The sequence below is a fragment of the Hetaerina americana genome, unplaced genomic scaffold (assembly GCF_022747635.1).
Source record: "Hetaerina americana unplaced genomic scaffold, ioHetAmer1.1.p SCAF_28, whole genome shotgun sequence".
NCBI classification, from domain to species: domain Eukaryota; kingdom Metazoa; phylum Arthropoda; class Insecta; order Odonata; family Calopterygidae; genus Hetaerina; species Hetaerina americana.
The window spans coordinates 854,292-874,657 of NW_027286852.1; the positions used below are offsets into that span (position 1 = coordinate 854,292).

Sequence of the window (20,366 nt, forward strand, 5' to 3'; positions counted from 1 at the left end):
AGAAGAAACCCCTCGATGTGTCTGCACCAGCAGGCAGTGACCCATTCTCACCCCCCCTCGCAGCCGCGAGTGTAAAACGCCCCCCATTCGCGGAAACCACTTTTAAGTGGTGTGACGTCACGGGCACTCCGGCAGGCGGTGTTTCGTACGGGGCGGAGGGGGGCGAGAGGGGAGGGGAAGTAGGGGAGGGGAGGTCGCGCGAGTGTGCGCCCCCGTCAGTCCGCTGGCGGCGCTGTGGGCCTTGGGGTCCCGACTGTGCTCAGTTTGCGTCGTCCTCGGCGTGGTACGTGCTGCGGCGAGTGGGTGGACGCCTCGGGAGAGCGCTCGCCATGCCGCCCGCTCCTTCCGTCGCTCGCCACGAACTCCGACCACTGTCGTTTCTTCGAGTGCGCGCGTGCCGCACTCAGGGGCAGGGGGTGGCGGCGGCGACTGCCTTGACGCCGATTCACCCTCTTCCCCTGAGGAGTGAAGGAGGACATCGGCTCCCTCGTCGCCAGTGGATTTGGCGCGACGCATCGGGGGTCCGGATTAATGGTCCTTGCTCCTGCTGGTCCACTGCAGCGATTGGCAGTGCCAATAGTTCTGTGGATTGGCGAAATTAAAACATGGTCGACTAAACTCTGCCGGACCGGTGTTAAAAACCCCTCCCTTTGAACTCGGTAGCCCACTGTGCAGGAGGGTGAAGAATCCTGCATTCGAACGACCGCTGAGTGACCAGTCCGGTGGTTCGGCGGGACGTGTGCGATTGACCGGCGACCGAGCGGGAGACCTCTGTGGCGAGGACGCCCGCGGCCGCCGTTGAGGTATGGCACGTGGCGGCGGCAGTCGCCGCAAGCTGCATGGGCGGATGCATAGGGTTTTGCCTGTCGAGTTTTTTCTGTTTAAAATAGGCCCATCGAGCGCCTCAGTTAGGCTTTGATGTGGTGCGAAATGGGCTTTCAGGACTATTTCCAATGGCAATGGAGTAGAAGTGATGGATGACATCATGCTTGCCGAACACCCACATCAACACAACTGGGCGTGTGGCGGGGGGTGTTAGATCACCATGCAGCCATGCATGCACAATCCCAATCAGGTTACACGCTTTAAACGCATGTAAGTTTGATCATCTTCTTGGAAAATGTTAATCCCCGAAAGGCTGCTCATGCAATAATATCAAATAACAGGATGCGTATATTTAAATAATGCTGTAGAACTGTTACAAAGTTGGGTCTATGAATTAATAAGATAACATGCAAGATGTCGACAAATATATATACATTAGCAATTCTAATTATCTCCTACGTGATTAGTGTCGTGTCTATTTTGATCTCTAATGGTTCGAGAAAAAAATGACAATTTAAATCTAGCCGTTCTACAATAATTCTCCCTGATTTTACGTACTTGATCTAATCAACTGCAGTAAGTAGGGGCTTGTAATATGCCTTCAGCATCCTTAGATAAGTAATCTTCCAGGGATAAAAGTTTAGTTTTGGGGTTTTATCAAGACTCGCTCTCCAACATACATCAGTCGCTTGGATCATGTATGTAAAATTCGGAAATAGATGCCAGAACTTGCAGACTCGGAGACTCCTTCTCCCCCCGGACAATACTGGATAGTGACTGCAGGGTTATAGAAAGAAAATATCCCACTTTCCTCCCACGGCGTCTAGGGGATAATTCGTTCTACTCAAATGCCATTTTCTTTAAGATGCCATTTTTTCCACGAGCGATAAGCGGTCAGAATATCATTGTGCGACCGCGGTAAAGTCATATATGGATGAAAGTTAGTCTGGTGTGCATTCGTCCCCTGCCACACACCCTAGCGGTGGCTTGCTGGGCACTAAAATGAAAGAAAATACTAGCACTCTCACTGATCTCTTGTGTTTTGTTGTCAAATCCCTTCCCACATGACCGCATTAGAATGCCATTATTAAAAATGCAGTGCTCGTTACAGTATTTGCTCGCCCTGTTTTGTTTGTTTCCAAGCTTCTCCTTCCATCCCTCGCCTCTCTCTCTGTCAAGTGTGTTGGGGGGGGGGGACGCCTCCACTGCCTGCCTCCTCCCTCCGTGTGTCACATTCCCTGTGTGTGACTTCGGGGCGGAGACCATGAGTTGCATGTCCATGTGACTGTAGAGTTTCCCCTTCTTGCTTTTCAATTCTAATGCCCACGTAATTGGATTAGTTTTTGCTAAATTTGTATGTGTACGTCGGTTAATGGTATATGTTTTTGCATGTGTATGAGTTGAGAAGGTTTTCACATGAATATATACCTCTTTGTGGGTTTAAGGTATACATGAATATGTTGGTATTGCATGTGGTTTTATTCACTTTTACGCGCGGTGACTTAAAAACCCCTGCCACGCCGCCCTTGCCGGGTATTATTTAGACGAGATACAATGATTTCTTCACATCTAGAAGTATTGGATTCGATGCTAACAACATCTAATGTAGTGCCTGGGTTCCAGCTCAAGTTGTCATTCCACTCAGTGGTGTTCATCTTGTCTCGCCTGCAGTGTGTGACATAGCAGCGTTGTATCTTTTTCAATGCATCGCTCAGCCCAAGGGGAGCTGCTCGCCGTGTGTGAAACTGAGCTCTTTGAAAGGGGGCGTGGCGGAAGGGGGATCGCCTTTGGACCAATGCATTGCCCAAGGCGAGAAAAGCTGAAATCCAACATGAGAGACGCACTTAATAGAGCGCTCAAGTTGATACTTCGCATCAAATCACTCCGATGAGCGTTGGATATGCTATTTCCTGCAAGTTACTCCTCCCCAGTTATCAACCCCATTGTTGGCTTGGTAGCCCGGCCACGTGCGAAACTCGCACTTTTCCTGGGTATCAAATGGGGGGAGGGGGTAAGTTCCTTATTCCCTGCATTGCCTATTATTTACCGGGAAGATCCGGCGCCAGAAAAATCAAACAGGGTGAGTGTAAGGGTGCCCCGAAACGTCCCCGGGAATCGAACCCAGGATTTCCAGTCAGTAGCCTAACGCTTTACTCACTGGACCTTGCTGTTACTATCTTGGACGGTAGGCGTTGAAAATGTTTTTCGCAAATTTCACTGTGTTAAAAAAGCGCGCATTCAATTTTTCTCAAAATCTTAAAAAAACAAGATGTGGTTAATTCCGTTGGAAAAACTCAACTGGATGAAAAAATAGATCGTCTAATTTACGAGTTCTTAGTTTTTAAATTTGAGTTTGTTTCAATATTCTATCCTCAAACGTTACATTCATCTATAACAGATTGGAAGTGAATGTTTTGTGTCATATGCCTGCACAAAAAAGCCAATCCCGGTCAAGGCGAATGATTGTTACTTTCTGTAATTGTTGCATTACAATTCACAGATAGCGGATAACTCCATCAAAAGTTACTGCCGCGGCACCTCCTTCAGTTTTCTGGAATTTCAATGATCCCTAATTCTTCCTGTTAAAAATTACGTCTTAAATCTGTCTGTTCAACATTTAATATCTCTAATTTTATATGGTGTCTCCTACCGTTATATAATTTGAACAATAACACATTTTCAACAGCAATGCTGAAGACATCCTTCGAATTTATGCAGGAGATTTAATCTGTAATTTAGCCTTCGCTCCGTGAGTGATGCCTAACATGAAACCTCTAAAAATGTTAGATTTAGACTATTTTATTTGCTCCTTGAAAGCCTCCCGAAACCTCGGAGGGTAAGAGGACGCCTCAGTGGCTTAACTGGCTAAAGCACTCGGCCAGAGACATCGAGGGGCCCGGGTTCGAATCCCGGTCAAGGCGAATGGTTTTTAAACCCTGATAATGTTGAATTGTAGCCAATTTGCTTGGTGTCGAAACGCCATCACGCAAAGTGTTTCGTCGAAGGCTTCGGGAAGTGAATATGAAGGAAAATTGGCGACCGTTTGGAAAGCGGAGAATGCAATCGATCGCGCGGCATGGTCCCGCTCCGCGCGGCACTGAACGGGAGTGCGGCGGAGACGCGTCGGCGGTGAATCGCAAGGGCGGACGCGTGAACTTCGCAGTGTTCAAGGTCGAAAGGTCATCCGCGGGCATTAGACGGAAGACCAAATGGTGCAATTGACTACAAGGAAGTGTGCGACAGCAGTAGCGTGAATGGAAAACAGTTTTCTATTGATCCATTAATTAATGCACTAATAATAATATTTAATATCTTGGATTCGCTCTCGAACGGCAGTGGGCAGCTTCCCTGGTCATGAACTGTGTAAATCTACTCTCAGAGGGTCACCCTCTGCCCCGATCACATTAGCAATCAGATGGCGTTCTTAAGCCGACTCAAACCCAGAGAGTGAAGGGCGTTTTGACGCCGTGGGACATCGCAGGCTCGTCTTTATAGGCCTACTTAGGACATTTTCTCAATGAAAGCTTTCAAGCTTTTTCATCTTTTGAAAACAGTGTATATATATATATATATATATATATATATATATATATATATAATATTAGGTAATAATCTACCGGTTAAGGTAGCTTTTTGGATGGACACAGCTACTAAATAAATATTTTGTGATTCCTAACAAAATACAAAATACATTGTTTCCTCAGGATCACGGATGTCACATTAAAACACTGCATCGTCAGGAACTTGTTGTAGATGCTTTTTAGATGCGATATCCTGTGATCAGGCGAAACAAGAATACAAGTAGATTCGAGTTTCTTGAAATTTAGCAAAGGCTTTTGATGAATTCCTACTCGCCAAATGAATGTAAATGGTTGTGAATCGATGGTACTGCAGCGATGATGATGCAATAAACTGGAATCAGGATCACTGGCTAACCTCCAACAAAACGTTATGATACATGCCTATAGCTCTAGGTCTATTTATGTACCTACAACATCCGGCGTCCGTCAGGTTAACGTCGTTGGCTCTTCACTCTTTTCTATTTACGAGACATTAATGGCCTCTCTGTCCAGGGCAACTATCTTCTGACAGGCGTGAACTGGTTGTCCTCCGTCACCTCTTGACATCCTGGGCATTTTTTCCCTTTTGCCGTTATCTCCTGCCACTTGTTATCCTCTCAAGCGTTACAAATCCTTCTTCTCCTTTCTCTCTCGTCTTAAACATTCTACTCGCTATATTTTCTTGCTTCATCATAATAGATGTGCGTCCAACCGAGATGTCCTTCACTAAACGATTTCCATCAGCGGTTTTCTTTCATTTCCCATATTAATCCGCACTTATTCAATTAACCTTCTCCGCAACAATATTTTAAACTTTCCAAGTATTTTTCATCTTTATTTTTAGCCACCCGTTTTCCACCGCTGTAAGACACCGCAATCCAGAAAATACAATTAGCGAGTCTCGCTTTCATTTTTATTGGAATTCCACTTGCTCTCTGTAGGTCTTTGATCTTTTTTAAAAGCTTTCTTACCCATTAATATTCTCTTTCTTATGTTCTCGGTATAGCATCCATTCCAAGTTTCTGGAGTTCTCAAATTCTTAAATTATTTAACTTGCTAATTCCGAATTCTTTTCCCCCTTTTACAGAGCTCTCCACCATATTCTAATCTTCCTCCTCCCGCCGCCACAGCCCCCGCCAATTCCACAGTATTATTATTAATTTTATTGCGCCCTTCAGCGGATGCATTGGAGAGAGTTGCCCTTCCATTCCCTCGCACCCCTTCGACTGCCTCTCTCACCATCTCCTACTCTTTCCACCACTTTTTGTTTCACATGAAGGTTTTTTATTCTTCTATCATTCCATCCTATACCAATTTATTTTAAAATCCTCTGATGCACTTCCAGTTGACACTACCTTCTCCAAAACGGCAAAACATATGCAACGTCTGTCCCAAAAGTAGTTGGACTGAGTCGATTAAAAATGACTCTTTGCCAGAATTGATGATACGGTAACTCATAAGTCTTCGAAGTGGCAAAACCTTTGTGCGCCCGCGCACCGCTGTGCCAGCGGGTTTTCCACGCCTCGTACGCCTTCTGGTAGGCGACGTCCGGGATGTTGAAAAGCACATGTTGTTACGCTTCCACCGAGCCGTGGTGACGACCTTTCAGCTCAGGTGTGAAGCGGAGGAAGAGGAAGAAGTCTGGTGGGGCAACGTCTGGGCTCTAGGATGGCTGAAGCAGGGCCCAGAAGCTTTTGGCAGATCCGCGTGCGAGTTTCCCTTTGTTAGCCCCAGAGCACTCGCGGCAAACGCCTTTCTCATGTTGCCATCAAAAGTTGACGCACGTCACTTTTAGGAATTCCAAGTTCATCAGAAACCATGCGAACCCCCCCATTCCTCCCCCCCCTGGACCTTCCTCTGTTCCTCCTCTTCCCCCCTGACGCACTCTCTCCCTCCCTCCCCATACGCACAAACACAAACACCCCAGTTTCCCTTCTCTTTCCCCATCCTCCGACTTCACCTCCCCCCTCCTCTTCTCTCTCTACTATAGCTGTTTGTCCTCTGTACTTCACCTCATGATGACTTTTTAAGTCGAAACCTAGGTCGTAAATATATGTGGAGGAGCAAAGTATTTCCTTTTCCAATCTTCTCTACCCTCCCGAAACCACTTATGCCTCTCAAAAATAACCAATCTACCCATGGTATTATCACAGTAAGCTTTCTTGAGCATGTAATGAATCTCTTTCCCGATTTTGCCCAGGTTCACGTAAAATTAGACGTTGTAGCGCTGGTCCAATAATCGGTTCATGACGGAGCGTAACGAGGTCACGTTATAGAGGTTTTGTAAACGAACGACCCGCACTCTAGATCCAAAAAAACCGCTGCCCGTCCGTCCGTCTATCCGGAAAAAAATAAGCAGTACTACCTTTGGAACAGACATTGTATACAGGTTCATATAATTCACGTTTACATGTAACATTTGTACACCTATCATCCTTAGACGTGAAATGGTGTATTATGCTATCTCCTCAATCTAAGCTGGTTTTCGCGAATATAATCTTCAGTTTTCCTTTCTCTAGTGAAGTAAGATATTGCTTTTCTAAAATGACATATAACTGATTGTCCCATAATATTTTGAATTCCCCTTTATTAACACTCTCTTTAGTACCTTCTCAGGCCAAATGCCAGAGTCAGAGATTCCAATGACAAGACTGATCCATGTGGAATCTGCACCCCATGTGAACGCTTTCGAAGCCTCAGATAATACTCTGCCGTGGCCGAATGATTTCTCTTGTGGGATCTTGAAGCATATTTTCCAACTCGCATCTTAATATCTTTGGCCCTCAATCCTCTTCATGACATTCAACCCTATCATCCTGTACCAGCCTTGCATAATCAGCCCGTGGGTCGTGTAATTCCACTACTTACACAGTCAATAATTTCCCGTTCCCTTCTGTGCATGACGTCATCTTTCCTTCTTTATTTAACATTTCATTGTCGCGGGGACATGATGCTAGTTCTGATGTTTCGGAAAAGCCATGTAGATGGCAGCCTCAATACACAATGTCGCGGGGACATGATGCTCGGACATCTAGAAGGACTCATGCGAGCTAGTGTCCTTTTCGCCGAATCCGCGATAGCAAATTTGGCGAACAGTGGCTGGACACAGTCACCCACTACCGAGGTTAACCTGCTCTCTCCCCTACCGCTAATGATACGGAGTCCGGCGCCCGGTCATTGTACCCGGGAATTCATATATAAACCCCGAGCGCCCCAAGCAAAGCAGCAGTGACTGGTGACACTAAGGGTTGTGGAACTCTCTTGCGGAGGCCGAACCTGCTGCTGTCTCTACGCTGCTCCCTCCCCGTAGACACTGAGGGTTGTGGAACTCTCTTGCGGAGGCCGAACCTGCTGCTGTCTCTACGCTGCTCCCTCCCCGTAGACACTAAGGGTTGTGGAACTCTCTTGCGGAGGCCGAACCTGCTGCTGTCTCTACGCTGCTCCCTCCCCGTAGACACTAAGGGTTGTGGAACTCTCTTGCGGAGGCCGAACCTGCTGCTGTCTCTACGCTGCTCCCTCCCCGTAGACACTAAGGGTTGTGGAACTCTCTTGCGGAGGCCGAACCTGCTGCTGTCTCTACGCTGCTCCCTCCCCGTAGACACTAAGGGTTGTGGAACTCTCTTGCGGAGGCCGAACCTGCTGCTGTCTCTACGCTGCTCCCTCCCCGTAGACACTAAGGGTTGTGGAACTCTCTTGCGGAGGCCGAACCTGCTGCGCTCTCTACGCTGCTCCCTCCCCGTAGACACTAAAGGTTGTGGAACTCTCTTGCGGAGGCCGAACCTGCTGCTGTCTCTACGCTTCCTCTTCCCTTCCGGGCCGGGCTCCTTGTGTAGTAAGTCCAATAAATGTATAGCAATGAATGCCACTCTTTGATTCCACGAACCCAACCCTACTATGTCCACGCGACATATTGGTGTCAGGTGTGGGGTGTCGGAGTCTTGGAGCGGCTTATTTAAATGCAACTTGCCTTCCGTCCATCATGCTTCATTCGTTTGATTGAATTTCTATTTAAGAAGTAGTGGCGCGTAATCCCAAGAGGAAACTAACCCCATTTTTTTATTAACGAGTATCGGTTATATTGCAAACATATGGCGAATTAATTTTGTCCTAGCCATATTGTCTTTAAATCATAATGGATTTCGGTGGCAAGGGCACGTATGGGCGCTTTGGTGATTCTCTGCCTTGGGAGCGTGATTTATCACCAAACAATACGAACTTAATTGATTTTACTACCGCTGTTAATATGATAGAAAGCGCTCCTGTTTCCCCTCCAACGATGCAACAAACATTTTCAGGACATCACATTCATTTAATTCCGTGTTTTAACGGTGATTGGGACGTAAGTATCGAGGATTTTTTGAACAGTCTTAAGTTAGTGAGTCATCTTAGTGGGTGGAGTGAGAATCAGACCTTAAGCGTAGCACGGCTGCGTCTGAGCGGTACCGCTGCCGAATTCATTAAGTCAAATCCTCACGTTATTGAGTCTTATGAACTTTTTTCTAAACTAATGAAAAAGCGCTTCATTCCCAAAATTTCACTGGTCTCTGTTGAAAGAATGTTCACAAGCTGTTTGCAACGCCCCTTGGAAAGCGTGAACGAGTATTCTTCCCGTCTCAGGGAATTGGGACGAAAACTAAGAGATGCTTGTCTAGACCCAGACTCACAAGCGACAGGAATTATGCTCGAGAACCGCCTCCTCTCACAGTTCTTGGTCGGACTTAGGGAAGAAATTGGGCGATTCGTGCTAGTGCGCAATCCAAGAACCATGCAAGAGGCTGAGGAATTTGCTAACCTAGAGGAATTCAATGCTCGTAATTACTCAGGCGTTAGGGAAGTAAACTTCTTGCAGAACCATGACTTTGGTATGCCCGTGCGCAGTCCTAACGTGAAGACACCGACAACCTTTTCGTACAGTGACCCGACGCGATATTTCACAACGAGTCATGTTCAACCCCATCTCGAGCCAATCTTAAACCCCACTGTGAGCCCTAGTCTTTCGAATCAAGTGCATGCAATCCAGGCAAATGTACACACGAAGCCTCCACAGTCTACACTGCCGGTGAGTGGAGGGAACGTAACTAATGCGCCTCGGACTTGTAATTACTGTAAAAAGGTGGGACACATCGCGCGCTATTGCCGTACAAAACCCCGCGCATGTTATAACTGTGGGGAAGGGAGCCATGTCAGTAAAGATTGCCCTCTGATGATTTGCGGCGTGTGCAAGCAAGCGGGCCATCGCCCGATAGATTGTCCCATCCCCACCCAAAAGCGAGATCAGGGAAACGCGGCCACCCCGGCCGGCAGGTCGGGGACGAATTAGTGCTCGTCGTAGCACCAGAAGTCGGCTTGACGGTCTTGGTTACAGTACTAGGTAGAGTGTATTCCTTTTTAGTGGATACCGGTGCCGCTGTGAGTATTATGCAGAGTACAAGTTTCCCTTTTGAAAACCTAAAAATTAACGACTATTCCTCCCCTGTGAGAAGTGCCTCCGGCCATGCGCTCGCCACAGTAGGGCAATGCAACATACCTTTCATTATCGATGGAGAAGTTTACCCTCACGATACATTGATTGCAAATCTAGGGAAAGTGCCGTATGACGGTATTCTCGGACTAGACTTCATGGTAAAATACGGAAGTAGCATTTCGTGCGGAGAAGGTAAAATGAAAATAACAGAAGGGCACGAAACCATGTTAAAATCAGGTTACTCAAAACAGAAAATTTCCGCTGTATTTTTAGAGGACTTAATTTCATGTGATGATATCCAAGCAGTGCCTAAAACACCGAGTAATGAATCTTTCAAAGAGGATAACGCCAGCAGGAGCTCAAAGGATAAAGTGAATGATGGACTCGTGACTGTTGATGATTTGCTTAATATTAATTGGGAAGAGTTGAGTGATGATATATTAGTGCCGTCAGGAATCGAAGTCACAAGCACCGGTTTGCTTGGGGACATTTTTGAGGATACTGACGATGTCTTGGTTGAGGCCACTCACTCTAGCGGGACAGAAGGACGAGTAACCTGTACGCAAGAAATTTTTAATGGAGCAAATCTAACTGTTGGGCAGAAAGGCGAATGTAAAACGTCAGTTGTTGAAAGCGATCCATCCGTGGTTCATGCAGAAAGTAATTGCGGGACAGAAGGACGAGTAACCTGTACGCAAGAAATTTTTAATGGAGCAAATCTAACTGTTGGGCAGAAAGGCGAATGTAAACCGTCAGTTGTTGAAGCCGTCCACCCGTAGTTCATGCAGAAAGTAATTGCGGGACAGATGGACGAGTAACCTGTACGCAAGAGAAAGCGTCGCATGAAGCTACATTTCTTGATACAATTAAAATTCCTCCACGCTCGGTTATGTTGACAAGTACAAAGATTCAGGACTATTATGGCGAGGATATCATTATTCAGGGAAGGGAGGGAGATGTATTAATACTTCCAGTTCTAGCAACCGTCTCCCACGATGGTGTAATACCTTTGTTGTTGTGTAACACACGGCCTGAACCAAAGATGTTAAGAAAAGGGTCCTTATACAGTTTCAACATTTTTTCAGAAAGTCATGAATTACTAGTTGTAAATTCGATTGAAACAGAAACCCCAGAAATGTGGCCCGAGCACCACTCCACCGCTGAGTTACTGTCACTATTCTCGTTTTCTGATACTCCAAATGAAGCGATTGACTCTTTAAAGCAACTTTTACTAGAGTATGCAGATATTTTTATCCACGGGGATATTAAATTGGGATGCACCAACCTGGTCCAGCATACCATAGATGTGGGAGATTCCAAACCCATTAAAAAGTCTCCATATCGCGTCCCTCATTCTCAAAGAGAAGCTCTTAAGGAGGCCATCGGGGATATGCTTGAACAGGGAGTCATATCTCCATCTACCAGTCCATGGTCTGCTCCTCTGATTCTAGTAAAGAAAAAGCATGTTCCAGGCGAACCTGTCAAGTATAGGCCTTGCATTGACTATCGCGCTCTGAACGCCGTCACCAGAAAGGAAGTATTTCCACTGCCAAATATGGACGAAATATTCGATCAGTTAGGAGGGACAAAATATTTTAGTTGCCTAGATTTATCTCAAGGTTACTGGCAAGTTGAAGTAGACGAAAAAAACGGGACAAACCGCTTTTACCACTCCAGACGGGCACTACGAGTGCAACAGGATGGCATTCGGCCTTTCGATCGCGCCTTCCACATTCATGCGTCTTATGACAACCGTACTAGATGGAATGATCAATCGAGGAGTTTTGTTCTTTCTCGACGACATATTACGGCATGATGAGAGCATGGAAAAACACATACTAGGCTTGAGAGAAATTTTTTCAAGACTGAGGAAAGCGAATTTGAAACTGAAACCACAAAAATGTAAATTCTTCCAAACACGAGTGAAATTCCTCGGTCACGTTGTTTCCGCTAATGGGTTGGAACCCGATGAAGAAAAAATACATGCAATAAGCTGTTTTCCAGCACCACGTAACGTTAAGCAACTGCAATCGTTCCTTGGGTTAGTGGGATATTACAGGAAATTTATTTGGCATTTTGCTCAACTTTCGAGTCCTCTTACCTCGCTAACAAGGAAGGATACGGAGTTTATTTGGGAAAGAGAGCAACAAGAATCTTTTGAAAAATTAAGGGCTTGTCTCACGCGTCAACCCGTATTGCGATTCCCTGACTTTTCGAAAGAATTCATTTTGACCACTGACGCTTCTTCCGTGGCGATTGGAGGAGTGCTGTCGCAGAATTTTGAAGATGGCGAGCATATGATAGCATGCGCCAGCAAGCAGTTGACACAGCAGCAAAAAGCATACTCCGCCACTGAGCTTCAGTGTTTGGCGGTCGTACATATGATACGAAAGTTCAGAGTATATCTTTTAGGCCGTCCGTTCACTTTAATCACTGATCATAGCCCGCTCCGATGGCTACTTGCCCTTTCCGAGCCGAAACCCAGACTGGCTAGGTGGATAATGGAGCTCACCGAATACTCGTTTACAATAAAGTACAAAGCAGGAAAAGATATTCCGCACGTAGACGCTCTCTCCCGCGCAGTGAACCCAATAGTAAATGCCCTCCATCAAGACACGGAATACGAGCCAGTTTGGGATAAAACCAAGATTGCGCAAGAACAGTCAATTTGTCCGGAACTTCGACCACTGCGTGCGCTAGCGGAAGAACGAAACCCCAACTATCTCTTAGACGAGCATGGAGTACTCTATAAAATCCACGTTAAGACCCCCGATCCACTATACACCATCTGTGCACCCGTAAGCATGAGAGATTACATATTACAAAGATGCCATGACAGCCCCCTAGCAGGACATCTAGGAATAGACAAAACATTAAATATTGTGCAAAGACATTTTAATTGGCCCGGGCTGTACGCCGACACTCGAAATTACGTTAGTAATTGCGTAAGCTGCAAGAAACGAAAGGGAAGAAAGGAAAGAATACCTATTCAACCTGTCACCGAAGCGTCATATCCGTTCGAGAAAATTGCTTTGGATATAATTGGTCCATTAAAAGTATCCAATAGAGGCAATCGCTACATACTATCATGTCAAGATTATCTTACGAGATATCCGGAGGCCATACCTATCATCGATCAATCCGCAGAAACTGTAGCTCGAGCCTTCGTTGAGCAGATCATTTGCCGTCATGGGGTGCCAGCCACCCTTCTCACTGACAGAGGTGCCAATTTCACATCACAGCTTATGAGGCGAATTTGTGATCTATTAAAAGTAAAGACAATTTTTACCTCCCCTTACAATCCCGCTTCCAATGGTAGGCTGGAGAGGGCGCACCAATCTTTTGCCGCCGTTATTTCTCACTATGTCAACCAAGACCACTCGGATTGGGACGATCAACTAAATTTTGCATTATTTGTGTACAGAAATAGCAAACATCGAATCACAGAGCAAACTATGGGAGGGAATTGGATATGCCTTGGGATGATGTCTTACGACCCCTCCTACCGTGTTACACGGAGGTACCCCCGTACGATCACATTTTGCAACGCCGGCTCCAAATCGCGCGCGCGCAAGCGGCAGAGAATAACCAGCGTAACATACAAAATGAGCATGATAAATACAATAGGAACTTACGGTTGCCGCCTATTCTTAACGGGCAACTCGTGTTGCTGCGCAACTTGGTACTTACGCCCGGGCAGTCAAAAAAGTTTACTTCGAAGTGGGTTGGCCCCTACAAGGTAGTCAAAGTTAGAAGTGAGGTGACCTTTGACATTGAGAATATCCGGGATGGGAGGATTCTGACAGCGCACCACAGGAATTTGCTTCCACTACCACCAGAGCCCGAACCGCCACCTAATTACGCACAAGCAGGACGCGTGATTGACGAGTTCGAGACTGAGCAAGGCGCCCAGACCACCCATAATCAAGTCCACATTCCGCAGCCAGATAAAATAAACAATGGTTCACCGACCGACCCTCCTCAAGGGCAAAATCTCCAAAATCATCCTCCATCGTCAGAAAAATTTTATGACTTGCGGCCCCTGCCCGGGAGGATACGCTCTTAATTCACCCTACTTCCCTCCCTTGTATCTGCCTATTAGCTATGGCCCGAGTAATAGCAGTAAGACAATTGCTACGGAGAAAGAAGGTAGCAAGGAAGATCAAAGAATTGTTTGGCGAGACACCTCCAATCTACGACCGCCTTCCGGCGGCCGACGGCCACTCCTGGTGGGATGAAAGCCCACCTCTTTCGCCTCCAGCCCAGGCGGATGGACCACCGCCCACACCGGGTCGCTTCTCTTCTCCCGTGCGACAACACCTGGGTGGCGGTGATGAGTATTGGAGTGCCTTCCGGTATCTACAGCATGGGGAAGGGCAACGCAGCCAGCCAATGTATTCCGCAGGAGATGGAGAGGGTCTAGCTCCAGCGTCACCAACCCAGGGAAGAAACTACTCCTGGTGGGATGAAAGCCCACCTCTTTCGCCTCCAGCCCAGGCGGATGGACCGCCACCCACGCCGGGTCGCAGTCTCTCAACACCGGAGATCCCGCCCAGCGAAGAGAGAGGAGGGGATTCCTCTCCTGGCTCCTCACCCTTCGACGGACAAAGCAGTCCACCAACCGCTGACGTGGAAGCCGAAACCATGGACCTCCTTACCGTACATACTGTGTGTCTAGTGACAATAGGACTGTTGAGTGGAGCAAACACCTCTGGTCTGCTTTTCGTCCCGTAAGGACAATTGTACTTCATAGTGAGTGAATGGATAGTGAACATAGACCTTCAAATACCTCAGCTAACAGCTGCAGTGGACATAGTTAAACGACAGAACACCCAATTCCATGAGATTAATTTAAAATTAACAGCACAACCAAACGCGAGCATGTTTTTTCACTTTGCTAATATCTAATTCTAATATAATTTTCTATATCTAACAAAGGGTACGGTTCAACTTAAACAATTTGGAAAGGCAATTAGAAATGTTAATTGGAGCCACCGAAGCAACTCTTAAGGGCAGAGGATTGTTTGACGTGGTCGGTTACGGACTGCATTACTTTACAGGCACGGCGACCGACCATCAGATACAAACATTAGATAAGAAAATAGAAGGGTTATCCATTCGCACCGAACATGCCCTAAATGAGCGATATACATTGGCTAGGAAGTTAGATAGGCTGGGAAGTTCATACCTTCCCTACTCCCTCCCAGCCAGTTCCAGGGTATCCTGAAAAGTATTTCCGGAGCGCTGCAGCCCGATTGGTCGCTCCCCCGCGATCTGGACCACAAAATCGCGATCATGTACGACATTGCTAGCGTGAGAGTGATCCGGCGGATGGGCGACATCAAATTACTCATAATACTGCCGTTGACGCAAAAGGGAATGAGTTTCAAGGTGTTTCGAGCGCTACCTTTCCCGACCACCGATGGTGGGAATAAATCTGTCCTCATACAGCCTGACTCGCCTTATCTGGCCGTCTCAACGGAACAGAGCAACTTTGTACTCTTACCCTATGACTACTCACAGCAATGTAGAACTGAAAGCATGATCGTGTGTCCTCAGGCTTACCCAATACTAACTCCTAACTCCCGCTCCTGTAACATTGCCATTTTTCTCCGGAAAACAGAACTCATAAAGCAGAACTGCCAGATAGGATTAGCTCAGTCTCCATTTGCAATGTTTATCAAGGGCGAAACGCCTGGAAAGTGGCGCTTTAGCCTCAGTAGCGTCACCGAATTAACTATCGACTGCCCTCAAAAATACTCCCAAGTAATCCATCAGTAAGCAAGGCACCCTAACTCTTGCATCTGGGTGTTCGGCCAGCGATGGAGTAAATTACATACCCGCCTTCACTGAATTCCACTGTGTAAGTACTTCCTTGAAAACAAATATTTCAGTAGAACCACTGCCAATGATAAATGAAAGTGTTATTGATGGCCGATACCTGAACCTCGCTAGTAACGACGCCAACCTTGAGCACCTCTTAAAGTCGATCGCAAAATTAGATACCCATGACGTACCCACTGTATCCCTGTCCGATATAGAAAGAAACGTTAATTCCCTGTCCCCCCTGGGTTTGGACATAAAGCGCGCTCATTACGAAGGAATCTCATCCTTGTGGTGCTCTTCGGCTCTCTGTGTTCGGTCGTTGTCTATGTCCATTGCAAGCGCAAGGCAGACCGTGTATTGCGACGCGATCCTCAAGACAAAATCACCGAGTGTAAAGGTGAATCATGTGCCACCCCCCCCCCTGTGAATATACATGGAAACGTGACTAACCAGTTAACTACAATCCATGTGCCGCTGTTTCCTACACTAGGCAGTATCAGAAATGTTCCATGATAAAGTGTATGCCGTGATAAACTATGCAAGTGAACTATTTATGGCAAGACATATTCTTGTAATATAAAAATTGTGACTATGGATTTAGTGAACTATTTCTACTGCGATGGGAACTGTGAAGAGGAATTATTTTGAGGTAATGAACTTTTAGGGTTGGAATAGACCACAAATGTGATTTTCCATACGGTGTGTCGATTGTAATCAATGGCTACAGAACTTTTATTTTATTATTATTGCCATTTTTTTTCCTCGCAAGTACTACCTTATGTAATCATTTTTGTATGTATGTATGTCTTTTTTTATTTTATTGTATCGGGGAGAAAGCAAGGTTGACTTCTAAGGGCCTCACAGTTTGATTTCAAAGCCGGGGTGATGTCGCGGGGACATGATGCTAGTTCTGATGTTTCGGAAAAGCCATGTAGATGGCAGCCTCAATACACAATGTCGCGGGGACATGATGCTCGGACATCTAGAAGGACTCATGCGAGCTAGTGTCCTTTTCGCCGAATCCGCGATAGCAAATTTGGCGAACAGTGGCTGGACACAGTCACCCACTACCGAGGTTAACCTGCTCTCTCCCCTACCGCTAATGATACGGAGTCCGGCGCCCGGTCATTGTACCCGGGAATTCATATATAAACCCCGAGCGCCCCAAGCAAAGCAGCAGTGACTGGTGACACTAAGGGTTGTGGAACTCTCTTGCGGAGGCCGAACCTGCTGCTGTCTCTACGCTGATCCCTCCCCGTAGACACTAAGGGTTGTGGAACTCTCTTGCGGAGGCCGAACCTGCTGCTGTCTCTACGCTGCTCCCTCCCCGTAGACACTAAGGGTTGTGGAACTCTCTTGCGGAGGCCGAACCTGCTGCTGTCTCTACGCTGCTCCCTCCCCGTAGACACTAAAGGTTGTGGAACTCTCTTGCGGAGGCCGAACCTGCTGCTGTCTCTACGCTTCCTCTTCCCTTCCGGGCCGGGCTCCTTGTGTAGTAAGTCCAATAAATGTATAGCAATGAATGCCACTCTTTGATTCCACGAACCCAACCCTACTATGTCCACGCGACATCATGTCTGATTGTTTTCTTCATTACTCTCATTGTCAGAGTCCTAAGCATCTTCTAATTTGGCCTCTTTTCCGGTTATTCTATCTCCTCGCAGTGTTTCTTAATTCAGGCCACTCTTGCTTCATCAGTCGACCTTCTTAACCCATCGTTTAGTTTCCTCTGCTCTCATCCTTCATCTTCGAAAGAGTCCTCTTTCTCTACGCCCTTCCTATTTCTCTAGCACACTCTACAATCAACTCTTTCCCTTTTCTCTTTCACTTCTCTCCCGTATATTTCTTAAGATTTCAGCATTATATTTCGAATGACCACCCATTCATTCGTTATGCCTTCAGTTTGCCTCATATTTCTCTATATCTATATCTCTAAGCTTATTCCTCACATTTTCGGTGTTCTCTCTCTCCCTCTAGAAGTTTCATTATTCCACTTTTTCAGCGCCCTATTGTCTCGTATGCTGTCGTGTTCTAATATGTTTCATCCTCCTCCGTACATCCATAGATTCAAACCTTCACAGGAGTCTTATCAATTGTTCCTCTCTTTCATTGAGGACTGTCCAGAAAGTAACCTCCGTTTTCGTGCAGTAGCGTGAGAATTAGTGGAGGAGGGAGCCGAATGGTCGCTCTATTGACGCACACAGTACAGGTCAGTACGCCTGAGTTGCTGTGGCTGGAAGGTCGCGTCACTTGTCCTTTGTTAAAGCAGCTTGTCAAAATGAAGAATAAAATTCAAGATCCCGCCAAATGTGAAGTTCGTTCAGTGATAATGTTTTTACTGAGGACAAATTCAAAGCTGATTGAAGCGGGAAATTTGTGCTCTGTACGGACCGAATGTGATTGAGTAAGAAGAGTTGTGCGTAAGTGTTGTCGTTCGCTTAAGGGTACTCGTGGATTTTGTTTTATTCTCTTCTTCGGGTGGTGAGCTAACAGCCCTCACCACACGCCCCTGAGGCGGCTCGTGGTGCATTTTGTAGATGTAGATCCAAATATCCGTGATAATGACTGAAGTGGCCGCCCATTTTCGGTGAACAATGAACTGCGCCTGAAAATTGAAAAGTGCGTGAAAACCGGCGTTTTACGATATCTGATTCGTAGAAAGTTTTCCGCGACTTCTAAGATCTATCGAAAAAATCTTCCAAGATTTCTATGCTTATGTTGCGTGGACACCATTGCAAAATTAGGCTATTGAACATGTTTCTGGCTCGTCTCGACGAGGAACTTCAAGATGCCCGTGTCATCGGTGGGCTGCCATCTCAGGTGGCAGAATGTTATACCGAAGGAATTTGGAAACAAGTTCGGCGATATGGAAAATTTTTAAATTTGCTGGAAAAATATGGATCAAAATAGCAGAGATATCTAGTTTAAAAAAGTTATAAATTTTCTGTATCTATAGTATTTCATTGTATTTTTGATAGCATAACGAAGGATACCTTTTGGACAGCCCTTACCGGGATTCGTTCCTTCAAAGCGAGCCTTCAATAGGGCACAGGTGAGAACGATGGAAGGATTTCCGTGCCAGACTCTCTTTTTCGAAGGCCGCCAACACGTAGAAAGAAAAGGTAGACAAAGGTCAGTCTAGACTTCCCTTCGTTTTGGCAGCTCAAACAAAGGAAGTCTTCGCATTCGGAGACTTCCTTTGTTTCCTTTTTCCTTTTTTTCCACTCTCGGTACGAAGTCGGCGCGATCACGGCAAACGTTTGCGAAGAAGGCAACCTTAGACACCGGGCAACTCTCCCTATCTCTCTCTCTCTCTCTCTCTCTCTCTCTCTCTCTCTCTCTCCCTCCTTTCTCCCCCTCTCTCGCCCCCCTCTCTCGCCCCCCTCTCTCGCCCCCCTCTCTCGCCCCCCTCTCTCGCCCCCCTCTCTCGCCCCCCTCTCTCGCCCCCCTCTCTCGCCCCCCTCTCTCGCCCCCCTCTCGCCCCCTCTCTCGCCCCCCCCCCCTCTCTCGCCCCCCCCTCTCTCGCCCCCCCCCCTCTCTCGCCCCCCTCTCTCGCCCCCCTCTCTCGCCCCCCTCTCTCGCCCCCCTCTCTCGCCCCCCTCTCTCGCCCCCCTCTCTCGCCCCCCTCTCTCGCCCCCCTCTCTCGCCCCCCTCTCTCGCCCCCCTCTCTCGCCCCCCTCTCTCGCCCCCCTCTCTCGCCCCCCTCTCTCGCCCCCCTCTCTCGCCCCCCTCTCTCGCCCCCCTCTCTCGCCCCCCTCTCTCGCCCCCCTCTCTCGCCCCCCTCTCTCGCCCCCCTCTCTCGCCCCCCTCTCTCGCCCCCCTCTCTCGCCCCCCTCTCTCGCCCCCCTCTCTCGCCCCCCTCTCTCGCCCCCCTCTCTCGCCCCCCTCTCTCGCCCCCCTCTCTCGCCCCCCTCTCTCGCCCCCCTCTCTCGCCCCCCTCTCTCACCCCCTCTCTCCCCATACCTCCCCCCTCTCCCCCTTCTCTCCCTATCTCTCCCCCCTCTATCCAACCTGCCATCATCATCGCCCGCCATTATCCTTGGGGTCGTTCCCTTCATCGGACGAGCGGCCCTGCTCGAGACCTGCTTGGCCCTTTCGAGGCCGTCCTTAAGTGGCGTTCGCTAAAGTGCATGCTCTCTTCGAAATGAGAGGAAAGAGTGCCTTTCTATCTACATCTGCAACAATACCCCGCGAGGCGCCGTGGGGGCGTGTGGCAGGGGGTATTGGGTCACCACCCGTGAAAGATGGAAAAGCCAAATCGTGTTACCTCTGCATCTACGTTAGTTTGGTCATGGACTCGGTAAATGCAAGTCACAGAAAAGTAAGGAAGAAAACGATATTCAATTGCAGGATATCTCTAATCATACCGTAGAACTGTTAAAAATATGAGTATATGAAATAAAATTCAGGAAGAGAATGCAAGATATCGACAAATATATACGCATTGCCAATTCTAATTATCTCCTACGCGATTTCCACCTTGTCTATTATGATCTATAATGGTTCGATGAAAAAACATTTTAAATCCATCCGTTCTGCAATAAATCTCCCTGGTTTTACGCACGTTATCTGATCCATCAAATTAAGTCGGGGCCTGTAATATATCTCTTATTTTTTCCTTTATATTCATATGGCTTGAAAGGCACCGCCGGTGTGTGTAGCAAGGGGCGAGCACACAGAATAATTATACG

At 47.3% G+C, this 20,366-nt stretch overlaps 1 protein-coding gene across 1 annotated transcript in view; it reads left to right on the plus strand.

Moving 5' to 3' along the window:
- The first annotated feature begins 317 nt into the window (after nt 1–317).
- The window catches only part of LOC139689846 (uncharacterized), a 107,954-nt gene continuing 87,905 nt past the window's right edge, over nt 318–20,366 (plus strand). The window contains exon 1 of the mRNA XM_071586939.1: nt 318–803. The gene's annotated coding sequence lies outside the window, so the exon portion shown is untranslated. The remainder of the gene's footprint in view (nt 804–20,366) is intronic.